Raw genomic sequence first — 21,834 nt, forward strand, 5'->3', positions numbered from 1 at the left:
CCAGGAGTGGAAAACTTGCTCACACAGTATCTAATTTGTTGTAAGCTCTGCCTTCACTGTTTCCAGCTTTTGAAGCCCCAGCAAACCACAGGGAAGACTGGAAGTGAACTGTGAACTGCAACACAGAAGGGAACTTTCCCTCCCTCACCCTGGCTGTTGGAGAGTCAGAGAGGAGCCCTCCATAGGGTCAAGGCTGAAATCCAATTGCACAAGACCAGGTGACTTAACCTTGTGTCTAATCCTTTCTCTACAGAGAAAAACTGGGTTTTCATTCTCAGAGAGGACTGTGTTCATTCTTTCCTTTCTTCCCTCCTTTTCTCTTTCAAGTCACAAGGTGAACCCCTGTGTGGCCCTGAGCTCCTGTCCCAGTGTACGTCAGTGCCTACATGGACTGGCTTGCATGGGTAGTGAGGTCAGATGAGATGGCTTGTCACCTTTGATTACTGAAACAAGATGTGTAGAACACGCTCTCACGTATGTGTGGTTGAGAGGGAAGATGGCGGCTCTTGCAGTCCTTCCCGGCTAGAAATCTGGGCCTGGCTGCCACCTCATCCGCAGTGGAGTGCCTCCTTCCGTGTGAGGCCTGCATGAGATGCTTGAGCATTTTGGAGTCCACAGGAAAATCGCCTTCCCTTACTGGCAGACAGATCATGGCCAGAACAACCTTCATAACGCCTTCCTCTGGCAATATCTGGTAGTTGAGCTTCGGGCAGCAGGAAACCTGCTGAAGACTTGGCTAATGTGGCCCTGGGACATCAAGTATATCATTCTTCAATGAAGAAGTTGGGTAAGATTGGAACTCAGAGCTCACGCAGCTCGAATATCCCATACGTGAGATCTACACAAAGACCTGGAGCTGAACAAGGCACAGTTCCACATGTATCTCAGCCCCGCCACTTGATGGCAAGTTATCAGTTATTCTTCTCAGTTTATAAGCAAAGTATGAATAAGAAATGGGCCTAATACATAGGACTGTCTGGGTGATTAAATTGCAAAGTTTAATCATAGTAGTTCACTCAGAGGTTGGTCTTTACAAAGAACTTAACAAAACATGATTCTACTGATGACTGCAAGTAGGATCTGTTTAGTCACCGATCACTGCTACGAAAATGAAAGGTTGGTGGTTGAATGAAGACACTGAACTTGTTGAAAAAGATCTGAAGAATTTCATTTCCACAAGCATCTTTGCAACGCTGTGAGAGAATGTATTGGGGGAAAAAAGTCAACAATATAATTAAAACAAATAAGCAAGGAGTGTACAGAGGCCCTGCAGGCTCGGGAACGGTGGGCCCTGCGTCTCCAGGGAGTTCCTCCTTGCTATACCAGTCCCTCCATCATTGTCATCTCCCACACGTCGGCACGAACCACGGAAAGGACCCCCCAAGACCCATTTACAGTCAACCTGCATAGAAAAGCCAAAGCAGAGAGTCAATGCAATTAACCCAGAGTGAAATCCTGCTTCTACAAAATTCTCCCTCTCTATTCTTGGATTTATAGTACAAGGTTTTCACTGTAATGGCTCTTGTAAATTAATTGCAGACACAATTGTCTACGGGCACTCTCAGAATAAGTGGCAACTAGTTAATTGCACCCCAAATTAGCCAATTCTGCCCATAATTAACCATTTGAAGACAATTAATTGCATGCATAATATTTGCACCTGCAGCTAATTGGAGACCCTTATATTGTTCCTGGAAGAAATAAATAAATAAAGAGTAACAATAACAACAACAACAAAAGAACCAGGGGCTACTCTGAAAATGGAGTCTTTTATCATCTAAGAATCTAGAGACCTAGGAAAGCAAGAAAGCTTTACAATGAATCAGCTGAGTTGCAGTCAGCCATGTGAAAAGGTGATTTTTACATTGAAAAAAATAAAAGTAGTGTATACTTTTGGTAGACAACATGTTTCCTTGATATCTATGAGTACGACATTAAGGCATGGCTAAATTAAGCTAATTATAATATGAATTACCTCATGTTCTTGCCACATTTATGTGCTTGGACAGGCAATTTTAAGTCATCAAGGCCAGCAAGGTTTGCAGAATATTATTCTTTTGATTGTTTTCTATTTTCCCCTTTCTTGTTTACTAATGTAAACTACCTCTATTTAAATCTAATTTCTTCAACTAATAAAAAAGTTAATATATCCAAGTTTTAGAAGTAATAATACCATCATGAATACTGAAATAGAATTGCTCTTTCTAAAAAAAGCTAAATACTCTTATATTTGCTCATAGGAGACTAAATAGACTTGACATATTTTTAAAAAAAGCTTTCTATACTTATGTAGCATTAGAATAATCACCTACATAGCACTCTTTCAGCAGGTATAGCACTATAGATTAGTACAAAATCTTTCACTTTTAAGAAATCTAATAACAATGATAGTATCAACAAAAATAGTAACTACTCATCATATAGCAACATATATAATATCACTTAGATTCACATGGTAGTTCAAAGGCATTTGTGCCCATTTTATAGATGAGGAAATTACTCAATTTAGACAACAAATAGCATTGTGGATAGCTTAATCTGTATTATATGCTTAGCAGTTCCCGGTACATAGTGAGTCCCCTGAAAAACCAACCAAACTATTTGTGTCTTTGCCAGCTTCTCTGGGATAGCTACTGTGCTGATGAAGAGCCATCCTGGCAATTAAGATGTAGGAAGTGTATTGCTTGTTGTTCTCCTAAATTTCTCACATGAATTAAATCTTTCAACCCCTACCATGGACATGAGAAAGGAAGCATTAGTAGTAGCTTCACTTTGCAGAAGATACAGCTAAAATGAGGAGATGTAAGTGGGTTTACTAAAGAATGTTTAAATGATGAGGCCAAAATGAAGTATCTAAATGTTGACATTACAGAAAGCCTAGAAGTATACCTCTGCATACGTGATAATATACCTCTGAAAAGAGTAACAAGAATATAGAATAGGGAAAGGATCAAGTTTTCCATGTTGGGAAAAGAAGGTATCTATGAACAAAAAAAGATAGCACACACATACGATTAAATACAAACACACCACACATACACACATATCATCATCATCATCATGAACTCAAAGATGATTAATAACCAAAGGTAAGAACTGAGATGGTAAAACTCCCTGAAGAAACCACAGGGAGATAGATTTCTGTTGTCACATCCAAGAGGTTATATATGAATTTACTGAATAAAACTTTCTGTGGACAGTGTAGATAGTATAATTGACTAGAAAGATTAAGTCAAAGCCCAACTAAAATAAGTACCAAGAAATGTATACTTGCAAAAGTACCTGGGGGGAGAGTGTAGAAGGCAAGGGGAGAGAGGTAGAAGAATGAAGGGAGAAAGGAGCAGAATGCAGGTGAGAACACACTGTACATACCATGGAATTGAGAAAATAAGGGAAGGGGTGGGTGAAAGGGAGGAGGGGGAAGGTGTTCAAGGGATGACACAAACCAAGGTGCCTTGTATCCAGACACTACTTTGCTAAACGCAAACATTCAGCTCATAACCTAAACGTGACGGAGGGCTAGGATGGAAGGGGTGAGGGGAAGGTTGAAAGGGGTGACACTGATCAAGAGGCACTGTATTCATAGTCTGCTCTGTTGAGTGGCAACTCCTTGGTACAACTACTTAAAGAAAATAAAAATATTCACAAAAGAAAAAAAGACAAGAAAGAAAAAAGAAAGAAAGAAAAAAGACAGACAAGAAAGAAAGAAAGAAAGAAAGAAAGAAAGAAAGAAAGAAAGAAAGAAAGAAAGAAAGAAAGAAAGAAAGAAAGAAAGAAAGAAAGAAGAAGCCACCCTGGGGAGAAGCCCCATCATGGCTTTGGTCTTGGTGAAGATTGTTTGAATAGGACACCAAAGCAGGTGGCGCTCTCATGCAAGCCTCTCACCGGAGCCCTTTGCCCTGTTGCACATTATGAAGGGAGAAGCCAGCCACTGAGATCTAGGGGGGCAGAGGGCCCGTTCAGCTCCTGCACAGGACCTGGTGTAGCTTCCCGGGAAGGCCACACCTTGAAGCCACAGAACTGAAGTCAAACTGTCTGGCAGTCAGGGAAAAACAAAGAAATCAAACGAATAAAAACATGTGTGGAAGAAGGGAAATACAGGCATTGCTAAGCGTTAAAAACACCAAACAACGTACAGATGTTTCTCTTCCTAGAAATAACCCTAAAAGATGGCACAGGTGACTACGTCACTGATGCATTTTGCTGGAAGAACTCTCTGGGCTGGGTGGGGCAGGCCGCCTGTCCACAGCTGTGCAGTGAGGCACAGGTCCACGGTGAGGCCAGGCTGGCCTTCACAGACAAACCACGCTTTCTGCACTGAGCTGGGTGCCCCCCAGCTCAGGCCTTGCTGAAGCAAGTGACAGCCATACATGTGATACTGCCTGTGTCTCCATGAGGTGGAGGCAGGGCGGGGCGGGGGGGGCGGGGAGGTCATGGCGTTAGCTTGGAGAGAGCTCCTAGCAAAACTGCTTCCAGTAACAATCCTTCCATCTTTCTAAGTTGTCTGCTTCCTTAACCACAGTGTAGTTGTTTTGTTTTGTCAAATACCCAAGTCTCAGCTTTACCTTTCTTTCTCTCTGAAACATAAGGAGTGCAGCTAGCATTGTACTATCTGATATTTGCTTGGAAACTAATAAAAGGAGGCATTGTAAGTGGTCTTTGCATCCTAAAATGGGGTGTGGAGGGGGTTTTGTGGGTAACACTTCCTGTCCTGTGCTCTCATCTGTGAACATCTAGAGCTTGCCTGGTAGAAAAGACTTCTCACTGGCTCCTAGTGCTGACCTTCTCCTACCCTCCTTACAGAAGATATGTGTGTATGTATATATATATCTTTATGCATACATACATCTGTATGTACACACACACATACACACCTGTACACACATACACACATACATCTGTAGATGTGCCTGTAACAGGAAAAATAGGCTTTGGAGGGAGTGAAATCCCTCTCATTTCTTTCCTTTAGCATCACCTCTCTTTGCAGCTCCTTCAACATGATGGAATGATGTGGCAGAGCCCTAGTTCTCCAGCAAGAACACTTGAAAGAACTAGTATCTTTAGGTCCCCGGTGGAACTTTTGGAAAGTTTCCAGCACTTTCATTCCACTGGCAAAGATGAAGTTTGAGGAGGGGCACCCCACCTGGTCCTGGGGCATTTGCTGTCCAAGGTCTTCCGTAGCTTGAGGGTATCTGGAAAATCACAGGGGCGTACACGCTCGGTGTTGGGCGTGGAAAAGCTACCCTTCATTTTCCAAGGCTTGTCTCAGTAAAGCCAGCAAATGTTTCCTGTGGACGGCCAGGTGAAATGAAACAGGTTTGCAGCTTTCTGCTGGCTTTACAAGCAGAAGAGGTGCTGGTCCTCGAAAGGCAAAGAGGTAGAAATCACACGTTGGATTTCACAATCCCTCGCCCCAACACCACCCCCAACACACACACACACACACACACACACACACACACACACACACATTGTGCCCTGAGAAATCACACGCTGGATTTCACAATCCCTTCCCCCCAACACACACACACACACACACACACACACACACACACACACACACACACACACACACACACATTGTGCCCTGAGAAATCACACACTGGATTTCACAATCCCTTCCCCCCAACACACACACACACACACACACACACACACACACACACATTGTGCCCTGAGAAATCACACGCTGGATTTCACAATCCCTCCCCCCAACACACACACACGCATATTGTGCCCTGAGCAGGATTTTAGTACACTACAGTCACCAAATCAAATGTTCTCAGCCCAAACTACTGCCCAAACTACTTGCTTGACAATGACTTTAACCCATGCTGTAGGCATTTTATAGATACAATATTGCCAAAGACACATGAGCTTATAAAATATGGAGATATTTTCCAAGCCATATATGGAACAAAATCATCATAAGCTATTTTTATGAGAAAGTTGAAAAAAATGTGTATTTTCTCAGGGCATAATTTATTTTAAAATTAGAAATGTCTGTATCTTTCCTTTAACTAGTGATCACTTATTCTCTACACTTGGCCTGTGAGACCATTCACATCATTAGATTCACTGGTATTTGCCCATAAAAAGCATTTAACCTAGCTTAATGAACCTATGTGATTCTGCGCTAGTTACAATTTATCTGAGGCCAGGCTGAAGATGTCTACTGACTCTGTCTTTATCTTTTGCGGAATGTTATTTCCCTTTATTATTTTACAATTCAAATGGAGGACTCCAGACACCTATACGAACAGCAGTTTGTCCCCCATCCTTCACAGAGAAGATGAGAAACAAAATACTAAACCCACTCAGTAGTGGGTTTATCTTCCTTTATATCTCCTCCCTTTTCCATTAATATTTCATCTCTAAAGCCTGGCGGACAGGAACCTTGGTCAAGGAAGAGTATAATTTTGATTAAATATGTCTTCAGTGTTTGACTCACTTCAAAGCCCAGCCTTAATGTGGAAAGTGGCAGAGGTAATGTGATGGACTCAGATGCTGAAAAATAATAATAATTTTAGACTAACCTGAGATGAGAAAGGCCTCTGGTTATGAGATTCATTTGTCATTGACTAATGGGCCTTTGAATTTTTGTGCCCTTCCATTCAAAAAGTTTAAAAAAAACCTGCCTTGTTTTGTTTTGTTTTCAAATATGAGCATGATGGGGCTAAGGTACCTGCTAACTAAATGAGAAAGGAGACTTGAATTCCTCCCTGACCCCTTCCCTTCCCCACCACCTCACTTCTACCTGCTCTTCTCTGGCTGTGCTTGGATGGGAGGCACGTGAGGATCACACCATCTTCGACATAATAGGACAGCATTTTCCACCCGGCCTCTGCGTGGCAGGTGGCAATGAGGTCACGTTTGCAGAGTGGGCGAGGTGAGCAACGGGCAGATAATGTGAGAACTCGACTGACTTGTACTCTGCAGAGATGTGCAGCTTGAGGGGCAGGCAGGCGGCTGAGAGATGTCAACGTTAGCAGAGTACATGTCGCACGATTCCACCAGGGCCACAGCCTTCGGAGGTGTGCCCTCCTATTCCAGGACTCCTCTCATTGTTCTGGCAGGACTTGGAAAAGAGTGGCATCACTCCAAGGAATGCATGCCTGTATAAATTATGCATCTGTGAGTTCCTGCTCACGTGGTGTGCAAGCAGCAACATGTGTCTTTGTGGGGGAGGAGGAAAAAGAAAGGGGGAGTAGCCCAGGGAGGGCTGGGATGCAGTGGTCTCTGGCACCAATGAGCCCATGTGAGGATGCTGCTGGAGCTCTTCCAAACAGCAAGACTCTCCCAAGATTAAGAGCAGAGCAGATTCATGTTCTCATACCTTCCTGTCTCCACTCTGCTCCCATCCTGCCTGCTTGCTCTTGTTTTGTGCCCAGCCCATCACAATGCGTCTCCCTGTGGCCGATGGGTGAGAGAGAGCCCAAGTGCATTTATCACAGCTCACACCCATCTTATTACAGAGGGTGTAAATCCGGGTTGTGATGGATGATGTGGAAATGTTGCCAGCAAAACAAGGGTTCCAGTGAGCTATCATCTGCCCTTCAAGGTCCCCTGTCCACTGGAGACAAAACAGGGGCTTAATCCAGGGAGGAAGGAGGCTCTACTGGACATAGGAGAACAGTTGTGTGAGTCTAAAATAAACCACTGTGCAGGAGGCAGCTGAGGATAGAGTTAAGTCCACAGCTCGGTCACCCACACACTTTTCTAACTGGTACCATTTCCAAAATGGGTACAATCAATAGGGAACTGCAGCCACTTCTAAACTTGTATTGGAATAACCAGAAGAAGGGCCAAATTCTCTCCCTCCCTCCCTCCCCCCCTCTCTGTCTCCTCTCTTTCTTTCTCTCTCTCTCCTCTCTCTCTTTGCCCCCCTCTCTCTCCTCTCTCTCTCTCCCCTCTCTCTCTCTCTTTCTCTCTCTCTTCCCCCCAACCCCACCATATATATATATATATATATATATATATATATATATATATGTAAATTCCAGGCTCATTTTACACTTGAAAGAAAAACTACCTGACAGAAAAGAAGAAACCAGCTGACTAATGCTACCAGGCAGATACTTATTGGCTTCAACTAAAAATCACCTTTGTTTTCCCAATGTGATGCTGACAATAAACGAATCAGGGACTTTAGAGGCAAACCCACATTAGCATACCTTCACAATGTGAGTTGAACATTTTACAAAGGAAAGCTAGCTGGGGAGGCCTCCAGACATTCCTGTAGGACATCTTTATGACCAAAGCTGAGCATTTGCAGAAATGTTCTTGTCCTTTTTACTTTTCAGATATGTCCCCCCAGAATGTGTCTGCCAGCCGTCTTCCCTTCTTGAACTCTATCTTAAACTGAGCATGTGCAGGAATATTCACCTTAATTGAACATGTGAAGGAATGTGCATGCCCCTACATGCTTTCCTCTTGGCGTATGGATAGGGTCTCTGAATAACATCTCTGTACCCCTCCTCCCCACTGCAGATGAAGGGGGACCCAAGAGCTCTCTCCAGTGGATTTCGAACCCTGTTGCAGAATACAGCCATTTCTGGCGGTTGGTCCCTCTGTGAGCCTTCAGCCTCACCTGTTGCTGTGCACTGTCAGGCCGAGGTTTCCAATCTCCGCCCCATGAGTCACTGCTGGCATGCATCGTGTCTCTTCCAATAAAAGCATCCTTCTTTTCACAGTAAAGTCTTTCACCAATGTCCTTTCTTTTGCCTGTTTATTCTCCTTTGTTGTTGTTGTCCTGCCACCCGAATGGGGCTATAATTTTATACATTATACCCAAAGAACCAGCCCTTGCAGTGCCCTGTGCCCGCAGACCATGATAACATGTCTTTCTCCTCCCTTTCATCCATCTCTTCACCAAGAAGGGAATCCCCTGATTCTGTCAGGAGCTTTGGATCCTTGGAGATTTTTTAGCAGGCCCATGTCCAGTCAATCTCACAAGCTGTCATTTTATTGTCACTGTGTTTTGTTTGTTTGCTTTTCCTGGGGGTGACTGAGGCAGGTGTAGGGAACCCTGTGCAAACGAGGCTGAGGACCTGTGTGATTGAGGCTGCTGGGAAGGCCAGCTGTGCCACATTGACAAAAACTTATCTGATCTAACATAGGAGCCCAAGAACTGGAAGAGATGGAGGAGCGCTCTGTGGAGATGAACTCTCTGGAGGAAGGCACGGAGGAAATCCAGGGCTTCTCTTGATCTTCCAGATCATGAGTGCACATGTGCAGCACACCAGAGGCGGGTCAGTGTGGTCTGGCAGCTTGTGCAGCTTCAGGCGTGCAGTCCTGCCTGCTGGGCACATACGGACTGCCTTCCCCAAACACTATCGAGTTGAAGGCTGTAACCAAGACCTTGGAACTTGCAAAAGCAAAAATGTTTAGACTCCCTCTTATAGAACATACTTGTAAAACCTGTTTATAGGCAGTGTTCATCATCACATAGCAAGGAACAAATTGGGACAGAGAGAAACAGTGAAATTTCAAGATCACTCAAGTTCTTTCATGTCAATGCATTGGTGATCTCTGGCTTATTTGAAGAAGGTATGAACTCCCTGAGCATAGTAGCATACACTTATAGACTCAACACTTGGCAGGCTGAAGCAGGAGAATCTAGAGGTCCAGGCAGCCTGGGCTGCTTGAGCCTGTCTAAATAAATAAGTGATAAAGGTGATGGAGGGAAGAAATTGTTTAGTTAATTAACATTTAACCACATAGTAGGTAATCATTGAAGCTTTTTTTGGTCTATGTGGTGACTTCTTTATAATTATTTGCCACTTTTTATTCTTTAAAGAATTGTGCCCCAAGGAAGATGAAACTAAAATGTGTCTACTGAGGTACGTTTATACTGGGGGTAATTCTTGTGCCAAGGTGGCCAGCAGCAGGTCCCACATACCTACTAAGAGCCAAGATTTTGTGTTTCCTGAGCAGGGCCTTTCTGCATCTATCCAAAATAATGAGCAAGTGAGAGTTCCTGCAACTTGACAGTAAGCCAGATACTATCTATCTCACTTCATGAGTCAGTATGCTTGCTGAATGCCCAAGCAATGTGACTAGGTTATACAGAGGGCCAGAGTGATTGCTTAAACAGCAAGTTTGTTCATGCACAAGAGAGTTCAAAGACAAGCTTTAAAGATAGTTCCTTCTTTGAGAAAAAGAACTGGAACTGGGGCTCAAGTGATGAGCAAAGAAAACTGAAAGAGAGCCTGAGGCCCTCAGTTCAAGCCTTAGTTTTGATGAGGAAGAAGAAGAAGAAGAAGAAGAAGAAGAAGAAGAAGAAGAAGAAGAAGAAGAAGAAGAAGAAGAAGAAGGAGGAGGAGGAGGAGGAGGAGGAGGAGGAGGAGGAGGAGGAGGAGGAGGAGGAGGAGGAGGAGGAGGAGGAGGAGGAGGAGGAGGAGGAGGAGGAGGAAGAGGAAGAAAGAAGAAGGGAGGAGGAAGAGGAGGAGGATGAAGAGGGGGAGGAGGAGGGCCTGGGAAGATAAAACTGAGAAACTACTTATCTCCAACTCAACAGCAAAAAATAACAATGACAAAAAACAGAAGTGGAGATGTGACCAAAGTGGTAAAGCACCAGCCTTGAGCAAAAAAGCTGAGACAGCACCAAGGCCTTGAGTTCTAGCCCCAACACACTCTCTCTCTCTCTCTCTCTCTCTCTCTCTCTCTCTCTCTCTCTCTCTCTCTCTCTCTCTCTCTCTCTCTCTCTCTCTCTCTCTCTTTCTCTCTCTTACACACACACACACACACACACACACACACACACACACGTTAAAATGGTCTCATTAGATTGTGTATTACGTATTACTAACAAATGTCTGAATAATGTCTTTGCCCTTGTGTCTGGAGAGGTGTTCTGATTCAAGTCTAAGGACTCCATTGCTGTAAACCCATGAAGGGCAAAGAACTGACTCACTTGTACCCAATCTCTGCTTCCAGCATGCAGCCTTATTTTGGTTTTAACTTTGCTTAGCTTCTCCCAGGTAAGCTATCTATCAACCACAGCAGAAGGTAGACATTGTAGTGGGTGAGCTAGAACTCAGTGTTTTAGGAGGAGGGCTTCCCTTGTATAGATTCTAGAGCAATATTCTGGATTCAGCTCAATTCCATACACAGTCATCACAGGAATTCAGTGCTTTGTCTCCACTTCCAGTTGTAAACAACACTGCTTCTCAATAAATGTCTCCATTTCACCAGTTCCATTGTGACTTATTCATTTGCTTTGCAACTTCCATGACTGTCTCTTCTCTGCTGTCATCTGCTGCTTTCTTCTTTGCATTTATACAGAGTAAGTAACAACAGGTCTTACTCTTATTTTAGCATGGCATTAAAGGAGTAGAACCAATACATCTACTACCATGCACAGGATCAAGTGAATACCTGATTTCTTGCTTTGATTTTGTGGATGTATCCTGGATCCTGTCACCATGGAAACTTGCTTTCCTTCTGATCTCCTGTCTCCTGCCAGTCTGTTCACCACCATCTCTAATTCACCAGCCTGTGTCTCTCAAGACATGTAACTGGCCCACAGAGAGGATGGAAATGATGAGTTGCAGGAACAGCCATTACCTGAAACCATGCCCACAATGCTAGCAGGGGAGGACTGAAGTGTTCTCTTTCAAAGTAATGAATGAATTCAAAGGTGAGAAAAGATTAAAGAAGAAAAACAAGTCTTTATAGATGTTAAGCCTAGATTAAAATGCAAACTTTGGCAAATGCTCAGTATGTTTCTTCCTTAGAATCTGAAACTTCCATATTTTCACTGATGAAATGAGGATCTCACAATGATCATTTTAATTTGCACATGTGTATTACTTTGTCTATCAGGTAGGTGTTTCTCAAAGATATTAGGATTTCGTTACATTCTCCCTTCCCCAGCTTCCCCCAAAGGAAATAATTTAAACAATTACAATTGATGAATTTCACTATAAATACACTTCAAATCATTGTATCTGCTCTCCACATATCCCCTCTTTCAAATCTTATTTTCATTTCATGATGGAGTTTGAACTCATGGCTTCATGTTTTTAGGTGGAGTTCTCTACTATCTGATCTACACTGATTTCTTTTTGTGTTAGTTATATTAGAGGCAAGGTCTTTCTTTCTGCCTGTGTCAGCTTGACCTGCAGTCCCCCTGCTCGTGCATCTCTTTGTGGCTGGGATGGCAGGTACCACCTGTGGTGTCCAGCCATTGTGCTTCTTCTGCAGCTGGGATAACAGACAGCATTCACCACACCTGGCCATTGGCTGAGATGAAATCTCATTATCTTTGATGGTGGGGCTGGTATTGAACAGTGATCCTAAGATTTTCACCTTCCAAGGAACTAGGATTTATGAGCATAAGCTACTTTCGCCAGTGTTGAAATCATTGCTGTTGTTGCTGCTGCTTTATTTTTACTTACTGTACTGACCAAAACTTTACAAATTTAAGATATGACCAGATGCTTAATGGGATAATAGAGATATGCATTGACTTAGAGGACACCATTGCAGAGAGTTTACACCTGATTTTTTTCCCCCTTCAAAATGAAAATAAAAAAATTCTCCAAACTTGGTCCTGAATCTAAGGTTCCTGCCTGGCATGGTGAAGGTATCCTTGGTATTAGAGTTGTGGGAAAACAAATGGGTTTAGTGCTTTAGAAGCATCTTCATTTTGTGGCTTGTCTTGGTTGAGTACAGCAGTTGCCTCCTAGGCTTGGAACATGTTTCCATATCGAAGAGCAGGTCTTTCAAATAAAGATATGGATGCTTAGCAGAGAACTAGGTGCTAGCCTGTAGGAGGTCTCACTGGAAAAAAATCCAGAAAGATTTCTGGGAGAACTTGAGAATACAAACAATTAAACACTAATAATGATAAATCTGTAAATTCATGCCAGTAATAAATAACTAGCAGAGCGAGTGGAAGGTTCTTGCTCAAAGTAGAGTTTGGGCAAACCAGAGCAAAGTGATGGATGGAAAATTCATGGCTTCAGGAAAGAACCATGAACAGATTGCATTTGAAGAGGTTATAGATTCATTTATTGTTGCTAGGCAAGTTTGTATGTGTGTATATGTGTGTGCACACACACGTGCATACATGTGTGTGTATGTGCCTGTACTGGGACTTGAACTAGGGCCTGGTCCTTAGCTTTTTGCCCTTAGCTTTTTCACTCAGGCTGGCACTACACCACTTGAGCTACCCTTCCACTTCTGGACTTTTAGTGTTAATTGGAGACCAAAATCTCATGTATTTTTCCTTCCCAGGCTAGCTTCAAACCCCAGATTCTCAGATCTCAGACTGCTGAGTAGCTATGAGTACAATAGTAAGCCACTGGTGCCCAGCTTGCAAAACAAAATTATGAACTATGCTCCTGGAGGAATCAAATACCCCATTGATTTAATAAAGGTGCTTCTAGATTTCACATCTTGGCAAAGATCACCATTGTCATATTACCACTTGAGCCCTACATTAACCCTTATTGCTTTTGTGATTGTTTCAAATAGGGCCATGTCTTTCTATCCGGGCTGGCTTGAATAGTGATCTTCCTATTTATGATTCTTGAAATGTAGGTAGAATAAAAGATGTGGATCATGATAGCTAGCTTTTCCTTAGTTGAAATGTACTCTCATGAACTTTTTGCCCAGACTGGTCTCGAACTTCAGTCTTCCCAGTCTCTACCTTCAAAGTAACTGGAATTATAGGCATGAGCCACCACAGCCACTAAAAACCACAGTTTTTAATCCTTCATCCAACCTGCTCCAAATAAATATTGTTTTATCCTCTCGGCAGTAATAAAGATTTAGAACCAGCCTGATAACTAACAGACTGATTATAATGATTATAGGCATCTAGTAACATATGTCAGAAGAGAGCCCACTCCAGAATTACATTAAAATATTCACACCTCATAAAAAAACATTAAAAGTAAACTAAATGTAGCACACACAAAAAATTTTACCATGAGTTGCATTCAGGAAAACAAAAAGAGTTTTCATTCATTTTTCATTCAAATCTGTTGAGCATCTGCCACTCTGCTTGTTTGATGCTGGGTGCTGAGGACTTGGCTGGACAAATCCAGTCTCTGCCTTCAATTCATTCAGAATCAAAGCAAAAAAGAAACAAGAAATTGAAATGTCCCTTTGCTATAAATAGCTTCCTTTCCAAATTAACTTTCTTCACCATTCACTGCTCCCACAGACATCTACCCAGCAAGCCTCTTGTTTACAGAGCCATAATTGCCTGTGCGTCCATTCTGAATAATTTGGAGTAATCTTGTAATCCAGCCTTGTCCTTCAGAGATGCATGCAAGGAACTCCTCTAGGCTCCTTTGAGGCGCAGGATAATGTGTGTTTTGAGAGTCTCAGTCTGCATGTGCTTTGCTGGGATACTCCCTCCCAGGCCGCTCTGTCCCGTGCAGGGGGCCGAGGAGGCTGAGTGCAGACCAAGCCTTTGCTTTGGGCTGCCTGTCAGGCTCTGTTCACAGTTTTAAAGAATAGAGAGAGTAGACCTAATTAAATACTGTATTTCTCAGATAACTGGACTGAGTAAATCTGACAAAGATGGGAGCAGTGGGTCTCCACAAATCTACAAGTCCTCCCACAAAGCCTGCCGGGGTGGTGAGCATGGAAATCTTTGCATGGGACTCTTGGTCTTCTCTGGAATCTGTGGGGAGAGTGAAGGTGGGGAGCTTGGTGTCTGGGGGACTCATGTGAACTCACACAGAGCGATTCTCAAAGGGTTGGTTTGTCTATGTTGCTCTGAAGTCCTACTCAGGGCAGAAGGAGCGTGTTTCGCTTGTTATATACTGCAACACGCAAGACCCTGGGTAGGCACGTGTTCAAGCTGAAATGTCTCCAGTGTCTCCTCCTGCGCAGGTCCAGAGCCCAGTGTGCTGCAGGGTTTGCCTTCCTGGCTGCCGAACCCCTGCAGCTCCCTGGTTCTGTCTTGGAGGTCAGGAAATGGAAGGCTCCAGATGCTCAGAGAGGCGGAGACCTCAGAGGAGACGGTGGCAGCTCCCTGCTCTGCCACGCAGCTGTGTGCCCAGCACCCCGTCCAGACCCCGTGCTGATGAACATGGGGTCCTCGGGTGAAACACATCCCAAGCAGGGGGAAAGTTGGTGGACAATGAGACAAATCGCCAACATCAGGGTGGGTGGTGGCTGAGCTCTTAGCATTTCCCAAGTCTGAGGCGGGGAAGGGACACGCACAGACCACTGCAAGGAGAGTGGGCAAGTGGGGAACCAGAAGCTCCAGGAACTTGCCTCAGAGAAATGGCCGCCCTGAGGGCCTCAGGGACACACAGCCAAAGCTTGCCACTCGGTCCAGCCACAGGCCCAGCTGCCCAAGAGCTGGGCTCAGCCGCTGTGTTCAGGTCTGCCCTGCAGCTGAATGTCAGTGTCCCTGCCATCTGGAGGTGGTGGTGCTGCTCCCCTCCACTCACAGGGGCCTCCTGCACTCTCAAACCTGCCCGGTGACTTTCAGCTGCTCCAGGCTCTGCCTCCTCCCCACAGACTCCTCTTCTTTTTATTTTTCATGATTACTAGTCCAGGTGATGGCGGGCAGGAGGCTGATCACATTCACTTATTTATGCCCCCTCCTCCGTATTATTTCTTCATTTACTCGTTGATCTGTTAGCGTGCTGAGCAGGTATTAATTGTCTGCGCAGGGATGACAGAGACGGCACCATCTGTCTGAAAAGCATTTGGATGCTGCCTGGGAGAGCTCAAAGTCTCACAAATAATCCTAACTCACTTTAGAGAGGAACAAACCCCAGGAAGAGGGGAGCGCAGACAAAAAGGTATTCACTGGACAAGTTGAGGTTATTTTAAGCCCTTGCAGCAGAAGCTCAAGATAGTCTCTCTCTCTTCCTCTCTGTTGGTGTCTGTCTCTGTCTGTTTCTCTGTTTCTTTCTCTGTCTCTGTCTCCACCTCACAGCTCTGCTTTCAGCTTTTAGGTGGTTAATTGCAGATAAGTGTCTCACAAACCTACCTTCCCTAGGGCTGGTTTCAAATTCTGATCCTCGGATCTTAACCTCTTAGTAGCAGGGATTGCAGGCATGAGCAACCAGCACCTGCCTGGTTTTCTCTCTCTTGGGAAACTGTCTAGAATAACCTTTCTAGAAACTTGTAATAACTGTAATCAAGACATGGCCTGTCCAGCCTGAAGACCCTGACCAGAGCTGTCCCAAGTAGATACTGGGTTCATGCATGCTGGAACTTGTGGGTACACTTTCAAGTCTGTACTCCTCAATAAATTAGTCAACCACCCACTGGCTCTGTGTGCTCAGGCTGCGGCCGAGCCCCCGGGCCTCTGTTGGGGATAGTTCTACCTACTGAGGAGTAAGGAATACCTCATTCACAAGGTGAGTGATGTGCCTGTATGGACACAGAGCCGAAGCTAAAAAAAGGTCTCTCAGTCTCTGGAGTACATTCCATCACACCATCCTGGCACAAAGTAGATAAGATGAGGCTGGGTAGAGAGAAGCCCATCTTCCCTTTTATTAAGTTGGATAAGTTCATAATGAAAATTGATGCTGGGTAGCTTGCAGGCACATGCTCTCTCCAAACCTCCAACAAGAAGCCCCTGGCTTGTGATCAGTGCATCTCAGCATGTCTGTGGTCCTCCTGCCTTCTGAGCCCTGGGGACTGGAATCTGCTCTTGTTTTTCTTTGTGTGTCCTGTATAACGCCAGTGCTTGACATGCGAGAGCCATCATTCAGGGCTGACAGAAGATGGCTGGACCTTTCTCTTTCTCCACAGTGTGACATACCTGAAGTGAGCAGACCTGCGGTAAATACTTGGAGGCTGTATTGATTTTTACCTAACTTCCTGGAAAACCTCAGATCTGATCCTTAGGAAACTTCCAGGAGACCTTATATCCACTCTCACTTTATAGTCAAGGGACAAGGTAGTCTCAACTTCCTGTCCTGAGTCTGTCCTAGGCACTATCCCAAGTGCCTTCTCTATATCGTCTTGCCTTTAATTCTCATGATACATCTACAAGATGGGGGAGGGTCACATGGTGAGCCCGGCACACAGAGTTGTTAGGTAAACCTTTAAGTTATAACACTATAACATGTCATTCTTTTTGATAATGACAAATCCCGAGAAGGTCTCCATCTCCCAATGTCTGCTTTCTTTGACGTCCCTGATAGAGCTCTGACTTTCCCTTCTGTCACTTTATAAGTTGTTTCATGCATCTTTTGGAGAAAACAGAAATGTATACATCATTATTCCAATTCTCCAATTGTCATTTCCTGGATTGAATTCTTTTCTTCTTGACCCTTTTCTTTCTTTTCTCTTTTCTTCCTTCTTTCTTTTTGATTTCTTTCTTTTTCTTTCCTGTCCTTTTTTCTTCTTCTTTAGTTTTCTTTCCTCTCCTTTCTCTTCCTTTCCTCTGTTCTCCTTTCTTACCTGTTCCTATTCTACTTTGTGGTATTGGGCATGGAATCCAGTGTTCTACCATCAAGCTACATTCCCAATCTAGTTTTCAGCCATTTTAAATTCAGCAGTAAACTAAGTCTACCATTCATTTAGCCTTGTGCTCAAGACACATTCTCAAGGATTGAATTCAGCATCATGCTAAAAAGACCTTAAGTTTTCTTTTGCCACTTAAAGTCTGTGTAACCGCTAGTGACTCACATCAGTTTTTTACCTTGTTCTGAAGATGCTGAAGAACAGAGTAAGCAGGCTTCAGAAGTGGCTGTGGGAACTAAGTTCTGACACACTAGAAACCAAACTCACCTGTGAGGACTCACACCAAACTCACTGCTTCAGAAGGTTGTCCAGGTAGCAGGTAAAGCCTTGGTGGGCCTGGCTGGTCATTGGTCCAGTGACAGACCTGGGTAAAAGTGATGTAAGATGAAGGTCACATGATCTGGAAAGAAAGACAGGATCTTGGAAAAGCTGTTTAATATGGTAAAGTATCTCCTTGGATATCTACACTTACACGATAAAGGTTATCAATAGAAGATAATAAGGGTTGTCAATAGAAGATCTATCTAGCTCAGGCCATAGTTGAAGAAATATGTATTCTTTCTTCCTTTGTATAGATATGGTTTTGTGAATTGAGAACTCACAGTAACTTTTAAGATTTCAAGTTCAATCTAGTGATATTAGCAAATAAACTTGTTGGAAGTTTCTTCTTCCTTTGCCAATGCTTCGATCATGTTATTGATTTTAGACTCCATTTATGAAGAAGAAGGCCCCTGGAGAAACACCCTGACAAGAATTCTTAGGTTCTCAGAAAGTAGAGACAATGGCTCCTTGATTAAAGAGAGAGTATTCTTGCTAGCTTCTTGGTAGATGCTGGATTGTGTCCCTGATTATAAGGAGTAGCAATATAATTGTAGATTTCTTTTCATAGAAAAAGTAGTTTTCATGTAAAATAGGGTTAGAATAGTTTGGGGGAACAGGAAGCTCTGGATTACTTCTTTTGATGATTTATATTTATGATACAATATGAAAACCGTTACATGTCTATGAGTTTCAGTCTTTGAATCTACAAAATGAGGATTAAGTGAGTCACAACATCTAAGAGCTTATAGACCATAAGACTATAATACCTCATACATAGTAAGAGGTTTATTAAAATCATTTGTGCTTATTTGAATTTAGCAGAGCTATGTATATCCCATAATAATTATAGACACACCTTGCATAAAATTACCCTTGTGTCATGCTAAATGCTTAGGGAATTAAACTGAATTTAGAAAATATAGATAATACAAAAGTTTAAGAATAAATTATTTTATGTTATAAGTAGATAAGCTTAGTTACTAATATAGATGTATTTTAAATGTATGAACTATAGCTGTAACAAAATCTACAGTGCTCAAACTCTTTTTGGTTACTGGTTTTTTTTCCCACAGATCTTAAATGAGGCTACAAATATGCATGGAGACGGTATGTAATTTAGGTTGAGAGTTTAACTAAAATGTATTGTATTTCATTGACCCCGAAACACCAAGGATCACAAGTTTTGTACATGCAGCGGACATGAGGATGATTCCTTGCATCGAGGATGACTGGCAGGCATGGGCTGTGACAGGAGCTCACAGGTGTTTAGATGGGATGGGTAGGAGCCAGTGGCATACATGACTGAATATAACTTGCAGTGTTTCCACCAGAAAAAGTAAGTCTGACAACAAAACCTAAGAGGATATTGGAAGAATCACACATGGAACCATCTGAATGTCCTTTGGGAATTCTAAAACATTCTGGAAATATTATTTGTAAACAAATATTTCATCTGATAACAAAGTAGGTTTGGAGGGACAAAATAATCTTCTGCCCATCTACTCTTTTTATACTAAATGTTGATTCTTGATTATTTTCCTCTGCTGAATATTCTGTTTACTTAATGTCATAGCTAGAAAATAATATGTTTTATGTTTAGTTCACTGTAAATATAACAACTTCTGATAATAATAAAACACTTGAATTTTTTTACTTTATTGTAGAAATGGGTTTTTTAAAAGGTTTTTATTGCTTTAACTTTGAATAGTTTGGCAATTATTAGATTACAAAAATAGTAGCTTAATCATCAGTCAAGGAAAAATTATATCCCATTTAGAGCTTAAATAAGTGACAACAGATTTCAACAAAATTGAGAACAAGTGAGAAAACAAAAAACACAAAGGAAAATAAATCAAGAAAATTATCCAAGCCAGACACTGATGGCCCATGTCTGTAATCCCAAGAGGTGGAGACATGAAGATCACAGTTTGAAGCCAACTTAGAAAAGTCCTTGAGACTCTTACCTCCAACTATCTAACACAAAGCTCATTAATTGAACACAGGATCCTGTGTTCAAGCTCTAGTTCCAGCACACAATGGAGCAATGACAACACAAACCCAAACAAACAGAGAAAATTCTCCAGGCCAAGGAGAGAAAGAACTGGGCACTATTGTGTTGGCAGAGCATTCTCAGACGTTCTTAGTGTGAGTCTTGGATGTCTGAGATGAATGATCTGGATTTTTCAGTAAATACCTTTGGCCCATATTTGGGGGGCCAAAGAGAGACATGTGCTCTCCAAATCTCGTTACTTGGGCATCAGTTACTCTAGAGTGAAGGGTCACAGGTCACATAAATGAAGCAGCTCAATAGTGGATGTTTGTTGCCTTGTAGTCTTTTGCCAGGCATTGCCTCTGAGACAGCAAGCACCTGTGTCTGATTTTGCGACTTCATTCCTGCACTTCTGGGAAAGCCATTAACCGCTGGCTAAACTTGATGGTGTGCTGAAAATGGTCAGACAGCTAACAGAATTTAAGCCTGTTCCAAGCTACAAAGACATGCAACACTGTGTTTTTGTTTTGTTTTTTTGTTGGTCGTGGGGCTTGAACTCTGGGCCTGGGCACTGTCCCTTAGCTCTTCAGCGCTCTACCACTTGAGCCACAGCGTCACTTCCAGTTTTCTGGTGGTTTATTGGAGATAAGAGTTTCACAGCTTTTCCTGCCCAGGCTGGCTTTGAGCTGCAATCCTCAGATCTACATTGTGGATTTTTTATGATGAAGGCATTGACAATGGCTTTGTGAAATCTTAAGATGATTTTTCTTTTTTTTATTTTTATTTTTTATTTTTTTATTTTTTTAAATTTAATTTTATTTGTGAACATACTGTACAGAGGGGTTACAATTACATGGGCAGGATAATGCGTACATTTCTTACCAAGCATTGCATCCTCCTCCTTTGGTTTACCCTTCACATCCCTTCCCAGCCACCCCCCTCCCCCCCAATCCCAATCCTTCTCCTTCCCCCCTCACCACCACCCCCCCCCCCGCACCGATGTTGTAAAGCTGGTTTTGGACATGACAACTTGTACTTCTCATTGTTGCAACAGGTCCACCTGTATCCTTAAACAACTGGTTTTTCCCCATCTCCTCCACAAGTTATACTGACATCAAATATAGTGAAAGCAGGGGTTATACTGTGGGGGAGGGACATACAAAGCAACAAAGAGATAATCTTATAAATGCATTAGAAACACATGCATGAAAGAAAAAAACATTAAAATACATATCTAAGGGTTCATTTTCCTGATATCACATTATCTGACCTTTTCCGTTTGACTCATACATATACTAGATATTGCAAATAAGGGAAACCATGGGACCTATGTTTCTTTGGGCCTGGCTTACTTCACTTAATATAATTTTTTCCAAGTTTTTCCATTTCCTAACAAATGGGGCAAGGTCATTCTTTCTGATGGAGGCATAGAATTCCATTGTGCATATATACCACATTTTCTTGATCCATTCATCTACTGAGGGGCATCTGGATTGGTTCCATATCTTAGCTATGGTAAATAATGCTGCAATAAACATTGTTGTGCTGGTAGCTTTAGTGTGGTCTTGTTTGTAAACATTTGGGTAAATGCCCAAAAGTGGGATTGCTGGGTCATAGGGGAGCTCTATGTGAAGTCTTTTGAGGAACCTCCATACTGCTTTCCAAAGTGGTTGAACAAGTTTACATTCCCACCAACAATGAAGTAAGGTTCCTTTCTGTCCACATCCCCTCCAGCATCTGTTGTTGTTAGATTCTTGATTTTTGCCATTCTAACTGGGGTGAGGTGATATCTCAATGTTGTTTTGATTTGCATTTTTTTATGGCTAGGCATGTTGAACATTTCTTCATGTGTCTATTGGCCATCCTTCTTTCTTCTTCAGAGAAGTTTCTCTTTAAGTCTTTCGCCCACTTATTTATGCCCACTCTCTCCACTTCTCTTCAATCTAGTATTAGAATGCCTAGCTACAGCAATAAGACAAGATGCAGACATAAAGGGGATCCAAATAGGGAAAGAAGAAATAAAACTCTCCCTCTTTGCAGATGACATGATCTTGTATTTAAAGAATCCC

At 42.7% G+C, this 21,834-nt stretch overlaps 1 long non-coding RNA gene across 4 annotated transcripts in view; it reads right to left on the reverse strand.

Annotated features, from left to right (window-relative positions):
• Positions 1 to 21,834, reverse strand: part of LOC138822104 (uncharacterized) — a 100,775-nt gene that overhangs the window by 16,547 nt on the left and 62,394 nt on the right. For all 4 annotated transcript variants that reach the window (XR_011370352.1, XR_011370350.1, XR_011370351.1 and 1 more), the window contains one exon: positions 17,722 to 17,818. This is a non-coding gene — a long non-coding RNA (uncharacterized lncRNA). The remainder of the gene's footprint in view (positions 1 to 17,721; positions 17,819 to 21,834) is intronic.

This window comes from Dipodomys merriami, unplaced genomic scaffold (genome assembly GCF_024711535.1).
Source record: "Dipodomys merriami isolate MVZ:Mamm:240054 unplaced genomic scaffold, mDipMer1.0.p SCAF_99, whole genome shotgun sequence".
NCBI classification, from domain to species: domain Eukaryota; kingdom Metazoa; phylum Chordata; class Mammalia; order Rodentia; family Heteromyidae; genus Dipodomys; species Dipodomys merriami.